The sequence below is a fragment of the Castor canadensis genome, chromosome 2 (assembly GCF_047511655.1).
Source record: "Castor canadensis chromosome 2, mCasCan1.hap1v2, whole genome shotgun sequence".
In the NCBI taxonomy this organism is placed as follows: Eukaryota; Metazoa; Chordata; class Mammalia; order Rodentia; family Castoridae; genus Castor; species Castor canadensis.
The window spans coordinates 135425027-135435682 of NC_133387.1; the positions used below are offsets into that span (position 1 = coordinate 135425027).

The following is a 10656-nucleotide window of genomic DNA, read 5'->3' on the forward strand; positions in this document are numbered from 1 at the left end:
CAATGCCCTGTATAGCTATCCTTATCTCAACCAGCAAAAACCCTTGTTTCTTCCTATTATTGCTTATACTCTCTCTACAACAAAATTAGAGATAAGGGCAAAATAGTTTCTGCTGGGTATTGTGGGGGTGGGGGGAAGAAGGAGGGGGTGGAGTGGGTGGTAAGGGAGGGGGTGGGGGCAGGGGGGAGAAATGACCCAAGCCTTTTATGCACATATGAATAATAAAAAAAAAAGAAAATATATGTCAACAAAAGGCCTATGCAAAAATGTTTAGAGCACAATGTTGGAAACAATTTAGCATTTTAACAAATACATTAACAATTGAGTTAAAAAAATAAAATAAAACATGAGGTATTGCTGATGACAGGGATTCTATACTGAACATGGGAATTAAGTGAAAGTCAATATTGAATGGTGACATCCCAGCTCCCTTCTCCAACTCAGCTCTGAGAGTGCTGGTGACCAGGCTTACCCTCTTCAACCTGCAGGCAACTGGAAAATTCCTCGCTGGGAATACTTACCAGCTTGAGGGGGAAAAACCCTCCAAGTTTAATAAACTCATCTGTTACTGAGAAGCCAACCTCCAACCTGCCTCACTTCTGTTGTTGGTCTCATTGTTCCTTTTTAAACTTAATTTTATTGTGATAAGAACATTTAAGATGAAATGTACCCTCTTACCGAGCTTTCCAGTGTACATTTTCGTTGCCTATAGGCACAAAATTACATAACAGATCTCTAGAGCTTATTAATCTTGTTTAATTGATACTTTATGTCTGTTAATTAGTCTTTACTCTCAAATGGAAGGCAAGGAAGAATCTCCTTCAGACAATCGAGGAATACCTCAAGCATGAAAGACAAAATGGAACTCAGAGTGAGGCACAATAGATGAGAAAAACGAGGCATGGGGAACAGGAGACAGGAGTTCAGAGCTTAGTGTTATATTAACGAATAGCTTGATTAAAAGCACAAAGGACTACTTCCTTTGCTTGAAGTTTTACACTCCCTCACTAAGCTGCAACATACAGTTAAAAAAAAAAAAGAACACAACTCTCTTTCTCTGACCTTGTCTGTTTGCTCACATAACAACCATACTCTGGGAACTGAGCAAGAATATCATAAAGAAAACCACTTATCCTGGGAAAAATACTTGGCAAAATGACTCCTTTGATCACAGAAGTGTTTGCAAAAAAGGAAAAATTATCTTAAGGAAAGATGCCTGGCTTAAGAAGAACATTGGTGAAACCGATCTTAAAGGAATACTCAAGAAAAAGACATCTGTGTCACATTGACCCAAATATAGTACACTGACCAAGTTTGATATCTTCGGGTCCAATTGATAAGCAGTGTAAGAGAAAGAATGACAGAATCTTTCTGGTATCCAGAACAAAAGTGACATCATAATTAAAACAAAACAAAAAAAAAGGTGACACCTTTGTTCTAAGGTGAATTTAAACCAACTTCCCAAAACCTACTTTTTTTTTTTTTAACCACAAATACCCTGATGTTATACCACACAGTGTATCTCTTACCAGATGTGCCCTCTGGCTTTTCTAGGTCTATCCTTTCTTCACTTTGTTTTATGAACAAACTTTATTGATCTCTACGTAGCTTGATGTGCCTTAAAATTCTTTTCTGTGACAACATCAGCATCTCAGTACCCGAAGGCCAGGTGTGGCTTCCTCCTTTTTAGAGACCTCTCTAGAGCTTCACCTGTTCCAGTAGAAAGAGGAAATAAAGGCAAGGAAGTTTAAAGGAAAACACAGGATTAAGAAATCCTATGATCTATTCTTGAACTTCAGAAAAAAAGCAAAATCCCTCCCTTCAAAAGAAAGGAGGCTTTAAAATGAATGTTCAAAAAAAGAATTACTGGGTGGGTGCTGGTGGCTCATGCTTGCAATCCTAGCTACTCGGGAGGCAGAGATCAGGAGGATCGTGGTTTGAAGCCAGCCCAGGCAAATAGTTCATGAGACCTTATCTCAAAAACCCTTCACAAAAATAGGGCTGGTGGAGTGGCTCAAGGTGAAGGCCCTGAGTTCAAGCCCTAGTACTGAAAAAAAAAAAAGAAGAGACTGCTGCAAAATCGAAAATACTACAGTAGAAATGAAAATTTCAACAGAAGGGAAGAGGGTTGGGGGTGTTATATGCTCAGTACACACAAAGCTCTAGAGTCAAACCCCTGCATCAAAACATAAAACTGAAAAAACCCAGACTCCTCCTAAGTCTCCATACCAGAAGAAAAATAAGATGAGACCTGAAACTGTCAATTTTCACATTTTCCTGTTTACTTACAGTAGTGTATTTTTCAGTCTTATCATCAATATAACTGAAACTATTAAAGGGAGCTTTTTCATGGGGCAATAAAAGATATAAATACTTTCTTAATTGTGGAATTTACTCTCTCCCTCCAAAACTAAAGCAAGTTCAATTTACCATCAAGTTTAATTTTTTCCCCATCTTTCAATCCCTTTCCTCAAAATCCTTGCTTGCTATGTGTACCAACCCTAAACTATCCTTGTCCATTCTCAGCCAAGCCTGAGAAGACCTGCATTAAAGCTGACCTCAAAACTCCATAGAGGTCTCAACTTTTGCCTTCCTCCTCCTGAGGAGGCTACCAAGATGATCAACTTAGAGTTCTTCCTTACTTCAGAAAGAATAAACTTAGCTTTGTTTAGTCAACAGGTTGTTTTGGTGATATTTTGATGGATCCAAAATTATCGTCTTTCAATAAGATAGTGCAAAAAAGACAGAGAGGGAAATGTGAGGAAAACAAACCATAAGAAAGTAAAAGATAATTCAGGAGCACTAATATTCAAATTCCAAGACAAAACGGTGGAGAGGAAAATAACAAAGAAGTCAAGAAAATTTCCCAGAATCGAAGTCCATAAACTTCCAGTATAAAAGGCATTATGGATCACAGGAGACCCACACTAAGATTAAAATCACTGCAAAATTTCAGAAAAATTGAGACAAAAGGCAGAAGAAAACATTCTTGGTTTTATGCAGGTTAAGACTATTGCCACCAGGTGGCAGGAAGGCCTCAAAGGCTCGAATTCTAAAAACAGGTTGTTTTTCTTCGTATCTTAGAAAGAGGTAGGTTCAGTGTGGATTCCTTCTGTCTAGTCAGGCTGTACTGGCTGTGGGAGGGTGGGGAGTTTTTAAGAGAATGAACTCTGGACTATAGTTGTCTACTTATTATTTATTGTCTACTATTATTGTAGACAGAAAGACTTCTTGCATGCAGGGATCCTACAAAACATTCATTTGTTCATTCTCACTACAAGCAGTATTGATGCCCACTATATGCCAGGGACTGTGTTTAGTACCAGGAAGACTTTTGTAAAAAAAAAAAATCAGACATGATCTTTGTCTTCATGAAGCTTAAGTTCTGAAGAGAGAAACATTCAATAACCAAAGGTATATGGTTGGTGTGGGGGATGCAGCTCAGTAGTAGAGTGCTCACTTAAGCATTCACAAGCCCTTGGCTTATACAATCCACATCAGCAAAACAACCCAACAAATTCATTCAACAAAATATGTACATACACATATGCATATATATGTGTGTGTGTATATATATATATATATATATGAAGCAATATATTATTACATAAATAAATTGCCACAAGTGCTATAAAGGGAAGAGTTAGGTGCTCTGAGAACAAGAGTCCTATCAGTCTCTCTGAGGAATCTGACAGAGGTAAAAGAGGAAGTAAGCAGTTCAGTCAGGAAGCCATTGAAGTTGTCTAGGTGGGAGCTAAAAAATGGCTGAGATCAGGATGATATTGAGGTAAAGGGAATTCACAAGATGTTGGAAGTGGTTATTGTCTGGACCTGGGAAGAGAAAGTGCATTAAAGATGACTCCCATGTTTCTGGTTTGGTGGGATTGCCATTTTCTGAGGTGGAGGAGGCTTAGGGAGAAACAGATTTTGGAGGAGTGGGTGGTAGATAGAACCAGGAATTGTGAGGGGCATATTAATCAAACTGATTTTTTCTTCCCAGGCATCTGGTTTATAGTGGATGCTACTGATCCAGGCTAGTGTGGGGTCTGTTCTGATCCACTGCCTAATAGAATGGCATGGCTTGATCTGGCTTATTCGGTTTAAACTGATTCACAGTTGGCATTCATTAAGTTAAAAATTGCTGTTAACTCAGCAACTCTATAGAGTAACAGAAAAACAGCTTGGATTTGTAGTGTCCTATCTGAGGTAGGTATTTGAGAGTTAGAGAGAACTGGCCAGAGAATCTTCTAAGATCATTTTTGTTGTTACTTGTTTGTACTCTGTTTGTAAGGCCCACACAGTCTCAAAGGATAAGAAGCTTCTGGAAAATGTAAGCCCAGTTGTTTCAGGGAATCCTTCTGAGTAATAATTGCAGATAAGATCAGGGTGCGATTCTGAGATGTCGGAGATGAAAACCTCCATGAGTTCTGGAAATAGAGACCCTGTTTGTCTTCTTTTACCTCTAACATAGTGCCTGATACATATTTATTCAGTGTGTGCTGAACTGAAGGGCTCCATCTGGGTTTTTTTTTTTTCATTCTCCAGACCTGACTCTCCAGAGGACTTGAAATCCCTCCTATGAGTTTCTTTCCAAGGAGCTGCTACCCAGAAGCTGTGTACTGGAGCTTCTCCAGATTCTTTAGGGCTTAGGACCATGTCACTGGTAGGTAGGAAAAACACTCCTCTTTCATTTTTCCTACACCCTCTATCATGGAGATATTTTGCCATCATCAACACAGTGTTAAGGCAGAATTTTTTTTTTTTTTTTTGTGGTACTGGGGTTTGAACCCAGGGCCTACACCTTGAGCCATTCCACTAGCCCTTTTTTGTGTTGGGTATTTTCAAGATAGGCTCTGGTGAACTATTTGCTTTGGCTGGCTTTGAACCATGATCCTCCTGATCTCTGCCTCCTGAGTAGCTAGGATTATAGGTGTGAGCCACCGGCACAAGGCTGTTAAAGCAGAATTTAAAATCAATTTAGCCCTCAATATCAGTGTTGTCATTTGTGGCCTAGAGGTTGAGTAGTTCTGTGCCGTGCAATTAATCAATGGTTACTTCTCTTTCTTTAATTCATTCTTTGTCTTCTCTTTGTACCCATTTGTTTGTACCATTTGGACTGTTCTTCCTTTTCTTCTCCCATTAGGTCATGCCTTTTTTTTGTTTTGTTTTTTTGGTGATTGCCTGTATTCTGGAGTTTTAGAGGGTTTTGTCCTTTTTTTAGTATTTAGATGTGATTCTTATTTTTCCCAATCCAAAGCTCCTTGAGAAAATAGGTCCAAAATCCTGCGAAAAGTTTCACTTGAACTTTTGCCTGAAATGAAAAAAAAAAAAAGCCAGGCAGCACTTGGAATCTGGACATCTGGACTGTTGTAAATTTTTCAAGGTGATACAGATATGAGATATTTAAACAAATGACATTTCTGGAAAGCTTTTTAAAGTAAACAGTTTTTTTTTGACAAATGTTTTTATCATTTTATTTATTTATTTTTTAATTCATTTATTCATATGTAAAATAAACCGTTTTAATTCAAAGCTTTTGGGAAGGGTTGTCTGGAAACATCACATCACATTTAATGTGTAAAACTAGCTTCTCTGTATCTTATTTTCCTCCGTAACTGCTTAAGAGTAGAATCAGTCGAAAGAATTAAATCAGAGGCTTAAATATTGAAAAGAAGATGGTAAAATTGTCATTTATGTAGCTGTAGTTGGAAATTTAAGGAAATCAAATTAAAAGTTATTAGAAACAGTAGGATCATTTACACAAGTAACCATTACAAAGTAAATATGTAAAAAAGTAATATTCACATATTACATCCAAAACCAGTTCAAAAGGGTAATAGGTAAAGTTATTATAATCATAAATCAAAACAACAATAACAGCAAACCCTAATAAGAAATATGCAGGTCCTAGATGAATAAAAATTTAAAACAATAAAGGATATTAAAAGGCTTAAACAGAAGAATCTATCTATATCCAATTTTTCTCTATGTTAATATATGGATTCAATGAAATCCCAACAAAAACTATACCTAGATTATTTGCTTTTGCAACCTGACTTGATTTTTAGTTCAATTAGAAGAATAATTATGTGAAATTGATCAGCAAAAAAATTTAAATAGTTGTGAGGGAAGCCTTGGCTCTGGTAGCCCACATCCAAGATGGCCCTAATGGCCTCTGCCCTCTGTTCTTTTTTTTTTTTTTCTTAGTTCTTGTTAAATTTTATTGGCATCATGTTCATCTCTTTACAGAAGAACTCAGCCCACACCTTAGAACATAGGCCTCTGGAGAAGGGAAAGTGCTCCATCAAGCAAGCCAGGATGCAGGGCAGGTCCTAGGGAGGGAGCAGGGCTGCCAGGGCTCAACTGAAGGTGACTAGTGCTGGGCCACACAGGGGAGAAGGAAAAGATCTATTAACCTAGGACACCACAATCCTGAAAGGAGCACCTTCCAGAGCAAAGGTAGGGTCATTAGGACAGGTCTGCTAGGGCTCTCCTTTCCTAAGAGAGTAGGGTGCTAATCTAACGGGAGTTCTGAAGTGTAGAGCAAAAGGGAAAAAAGGGGGGTGTGAAGAATTTTAATTTCTGAAATAACAGCCATTATCCATTGCACACACCACTGTATTATGCAAATCAACCTTTGGGAAAATTTAGGCACAGAAGGGAACTGTCTAGTTCAGTTCTCCCTCTGGAGAGATGAAAAGCTTTTTGGCTCTTAAGTCTTTGATAAAAGGCATACATAATTCTTGTGTCTACTATACACAATACTGCCACTAGCTGGATTTCCAAATTCTGCTCTCTTTACACTCTGCAATCCAGACAGGGTTCAACCCTCTGCCTTACACACCAGTGTTACAGAACTTAAACACATAATCCAAGAATTCCTCACACTAATTTATACATTTTTAATTGGGTTGCATATATTAACATGTACTATAAGATTCTTTTCTAAGAAGCATTACATAATAAATGGATACTATAAAATGATCTGATTAGTTAAAAATAACAAGCATTAACAGATACATACAAAACTCAGCCTGACCAGACTGGATGTGAACCTGTAGTGAAGCATGAGCACCAGCCTTCCCAAGGGGACCTTTGGGGGAAGAAGGTAGGGGGACAGGATGGGGACCACAAGACCATTAAAAAGTCAGATAACTGATTAGATTAACTGAAAACAGTTTCTCTCTCTCTCTCTCTTTCTCTCTCTCTCTCTCTCTCTCTCCAGTGGACAAAAACAATAAGCTTCAGATGCTGACTGCACACCACAGTGGGATCTACGGCACCTGTCCTGTTGCCACACATGGAGTGGGTGGCTGACCACAGGAGCCCTTGCAGGCATGGCCTGGAGTTTGTCTACTTGTTTGTGTATGTGGGACTCTGTTTGGTGGGACTTCTTTTGGCAGCTGGGTGTGAGAGTTCACTTTCATTTTGTTTAGAAGGGTTGGGGGGGGCTTGTGTTTGAAGGCCTACATGTGTTCTTGGTTGGGGAAGGGAGTCTCTGCTCTGCATTCACTGCCTCCTCAGCAACCATAGCTCTCTGCTGAGGCCCTGTCCAGTTTGATGGGTTCAGGGAATTCATTGTACAGCTGTACTCTGTCTCCTGTTTAAGGGTATTCCTTGCAATCATCTGGAAGGCCTGTTCCACGTTGATGGCCTCCTTGGCAGTGGTCTCAAAGTAGGGAATGTTGTTTTTGCTGTAGCACCAGGCCTGTGCCCTCTTTGTAGCCACTTGTCTGTTTTCAATGTCGATCTTATTTCCCAACACAACAAAAGGGAAATTTTCAGGATCCTGGGGACTGGCCTGGATGAGAAACTCATCTCTCCAGCTGTCAAGGGTTTTGACCATGTTGGGGGTAGTCACGTCAAACACCAGAACGCAGCAGTCTGCACCTCTGTAGAAGGCCACACCAACAGATTGGAACTGTCTCTGGTCTGCATGGTGACTAGTCTGCCATCCACCAACACCTCCTTGGTCATAAAGTCTGCTCCTACTGTGGGTTTTGTACTGATTTCTGAACTTCTTATTCACATACTGGTTCATGAGTGATGCCTTACCTAGAGGTCATCCTTCAGACACAGCTGCTGTGTGGGGCTCGCTGAGGAGACTCAACAGAGGACATGGCAGAGAAGTCCAAATTCCAGCTCCAGCAGACTCCTCTGTGCTCTGCCAGCCTCCAACACCACTTCGGGCTTCATGGCCAAGGCTCCAGTCCCTGCTCCCACTTTGCCACCGTTGAGCCTTCTGTTTTTGCAGACTGTGTAGTCCCCTCCCACAGTGTACCAGGGTAGGGTAGCCAGATAAAATACTCAATGCCCAGCTAAATTTGAACTTCAAATAAGCAATGTACAGATTTTTTTAGTGTATTTCTTAACTATTGCATGGGATACGCCTACACTAAAAATAATTGTTTGAAAATCAAATTTAACTGAGAATATTATATTTTTCTTCCTTAAATATGGCAACTTTATTAAACCCAGTTTGATCTGGGTTATCAATTGCATATTATGAATGCAACGATATGTCACTTCTGAGGTTAGGTTACAAAAGACTATTGCTTCTATCTTGAGCCTCAGCTCCCATCAGTCTGTCTCTCTCTCATTGTGGAGGAAGCAAGCTGCCATGTTGTGAGCAGCCCTGTGGAGAGGCTCACATGGCAAGGAACTAGAACCTCTAGCCAGCATCAAGTGAATAACCGATGCCTGTGGTATTAGTTTCTTTTGTGGATTTGTGATTAAATACCAGACAGAAACAACTTAAAAGAGGAAGGATTTATTTCAGCTGATGGCTTCGAGGATTTAGTCCATCGTGGTGGACTCTTGCTTCTGGGCCTGTGGTGAGGTAGAACATCACAAGTCTTTTTTTTTTTTGATGGCACTGGAGTTTGAACTCAGGGCCTCATAGGCAGGCACTCTACCACTTGAGTCACTCCACCAGCGAGGTAGAACGTCACAGTGGCAGGAATGTGTGAAGGGGAAGGCAGCTCGCCTTATGGTGGACAGAAAGCAGAGAAGCCTGAGACAAGATACAGCCCAAGGATAAGACCAGTGACTTATTTCTTCTAGCTAGTCCCTACCTTCAGAAGTTTCCAAAACCTTATAAAATAGCTCTGCCACTTGAGGATGGAGTGTGTCTGTGAGGGATATTTCATACTCAAACCATAACACCTGCCAACAGTAAAGGATTGTAGAATTGGATCCTTCAAACGCAGTCAAGCCTTAAGATGCCTGCAGCCCCACCTAACACCTTGACTGTAACCTGTGAGAAACCCTTAGCCTGGACCACCCAGCTAACCTGCTCCCAGATTCCTGGCCCCCCTCAGAAATTGTGTAAGATAATAAATGTTGTCTTAAGGTGCTAAATGTTGGAATAATTCATTGTTGAGCAATAGGTAACCAATACACTGGCTTGTAAAGTTTACAATGATTAGAAAAGTTTGGTATATGATGCAGAAATCAATATACTTCAATCAGTAGTATTGGGATTCTAAAAATGGAATGTGTGTGTGGACACTTTGTATAGGATGCAGGTAGCATTTTTGATTAATGTGTAAAAGATTAATTAGTAAATAAATGACATTGGGATAATCACCTAGCCATTAATTAATTAATTAAATTTTTGGTGTATGTTTAAGGCATAGAGCATGACATTATGGAATATGTATAGACAGGAAAAGATTACGATAGTGATCTATCATCTATCATCCGAATAGTTACTGTTTCATGACAAGAGCATCTAAAAGCTACTTATTTAACAAAAACCCTTAATATAATTTGATTAACTACAATCCTAGTGTTGCATACTAGATCCCTAGACTTGTTTTTCCACATGTCTGCTATTTTAATCCTTGGACATAACATTTTTCCATCTCATTCCCACTGTTTAATTCTAGATCTTTATATATTTGACATTTTGTTTTTAGATCCCACATGTAAGTGAGAGCATGCAATATTTTCCTTTCTACTTCTGGCATATTTCACTTAGCATGGCATCCTCCAGGTGGGGAATGGTAGGGTCTCTTTTTATAGGCTGACCATTATTCCATTGTATACTCACTGTTTGTGGCACATTTTCTTTGTCCATCTGTCCGTCAGTGCACCTGTGGGTTTCCAATCTTGCCTGTAGTGAAGAATACAGCAATGAACAGGGGAATGCAGGTATCTTCCATGATTTTACCTCCTTTGGGTAAATACCTAGGAGAAGATGGGTGGCTCATTCTGGTAGTTTATTTTTTAATTTCCTTAGGAACAACCAGGCTCTTTCTCATAGTGACTGCACCAATCTACTTCCTACTCACAGTGTACTAGGGTCCCCTTTTTGTCACATCATCTGTCCTTTTGGAACCTTGCCAAAGATAAAGAGACCCTCTTGTTCCTGGACTAGGCCTTTCTTTTTTCTTCTTTTTTTGGGGGGGAGGGGCGGGAGGTGGTACTGGGGTTTGAACTCAGGACCTTGAGCTTGCTAGGCAGGCACTCTACCACTTGAGCCACTCTCTCTGCTAGCTGGGCTAGATTTTTAGGTGAATTTCAGAACACACGCACAAAAAACATCCTTGACAGTTTTTTATTTTTCCTTTATTCCCTAAGTCAATGTTAAGCAATATTTATATGCTACCTATATTGGGGCTTAGAAAATGATAACGTGGCGTGAAGGCCTCA

At 39.7% G+C, this 10656-nt stretch overlaps 1 pseudogene; it reads right to left on the reverse strand.

Moving 5' to 3' along the window:
- Positions 1–7520: 7520 nt before the first annotated feature.
- On the reverse strand, positions 7521–10166 carry LOC109692709 (ras-related protein Rab-7a pseudogene; annotated as a pseudogene).
- Positions 10167–10656: the final 490 nt, after the last annotated feature.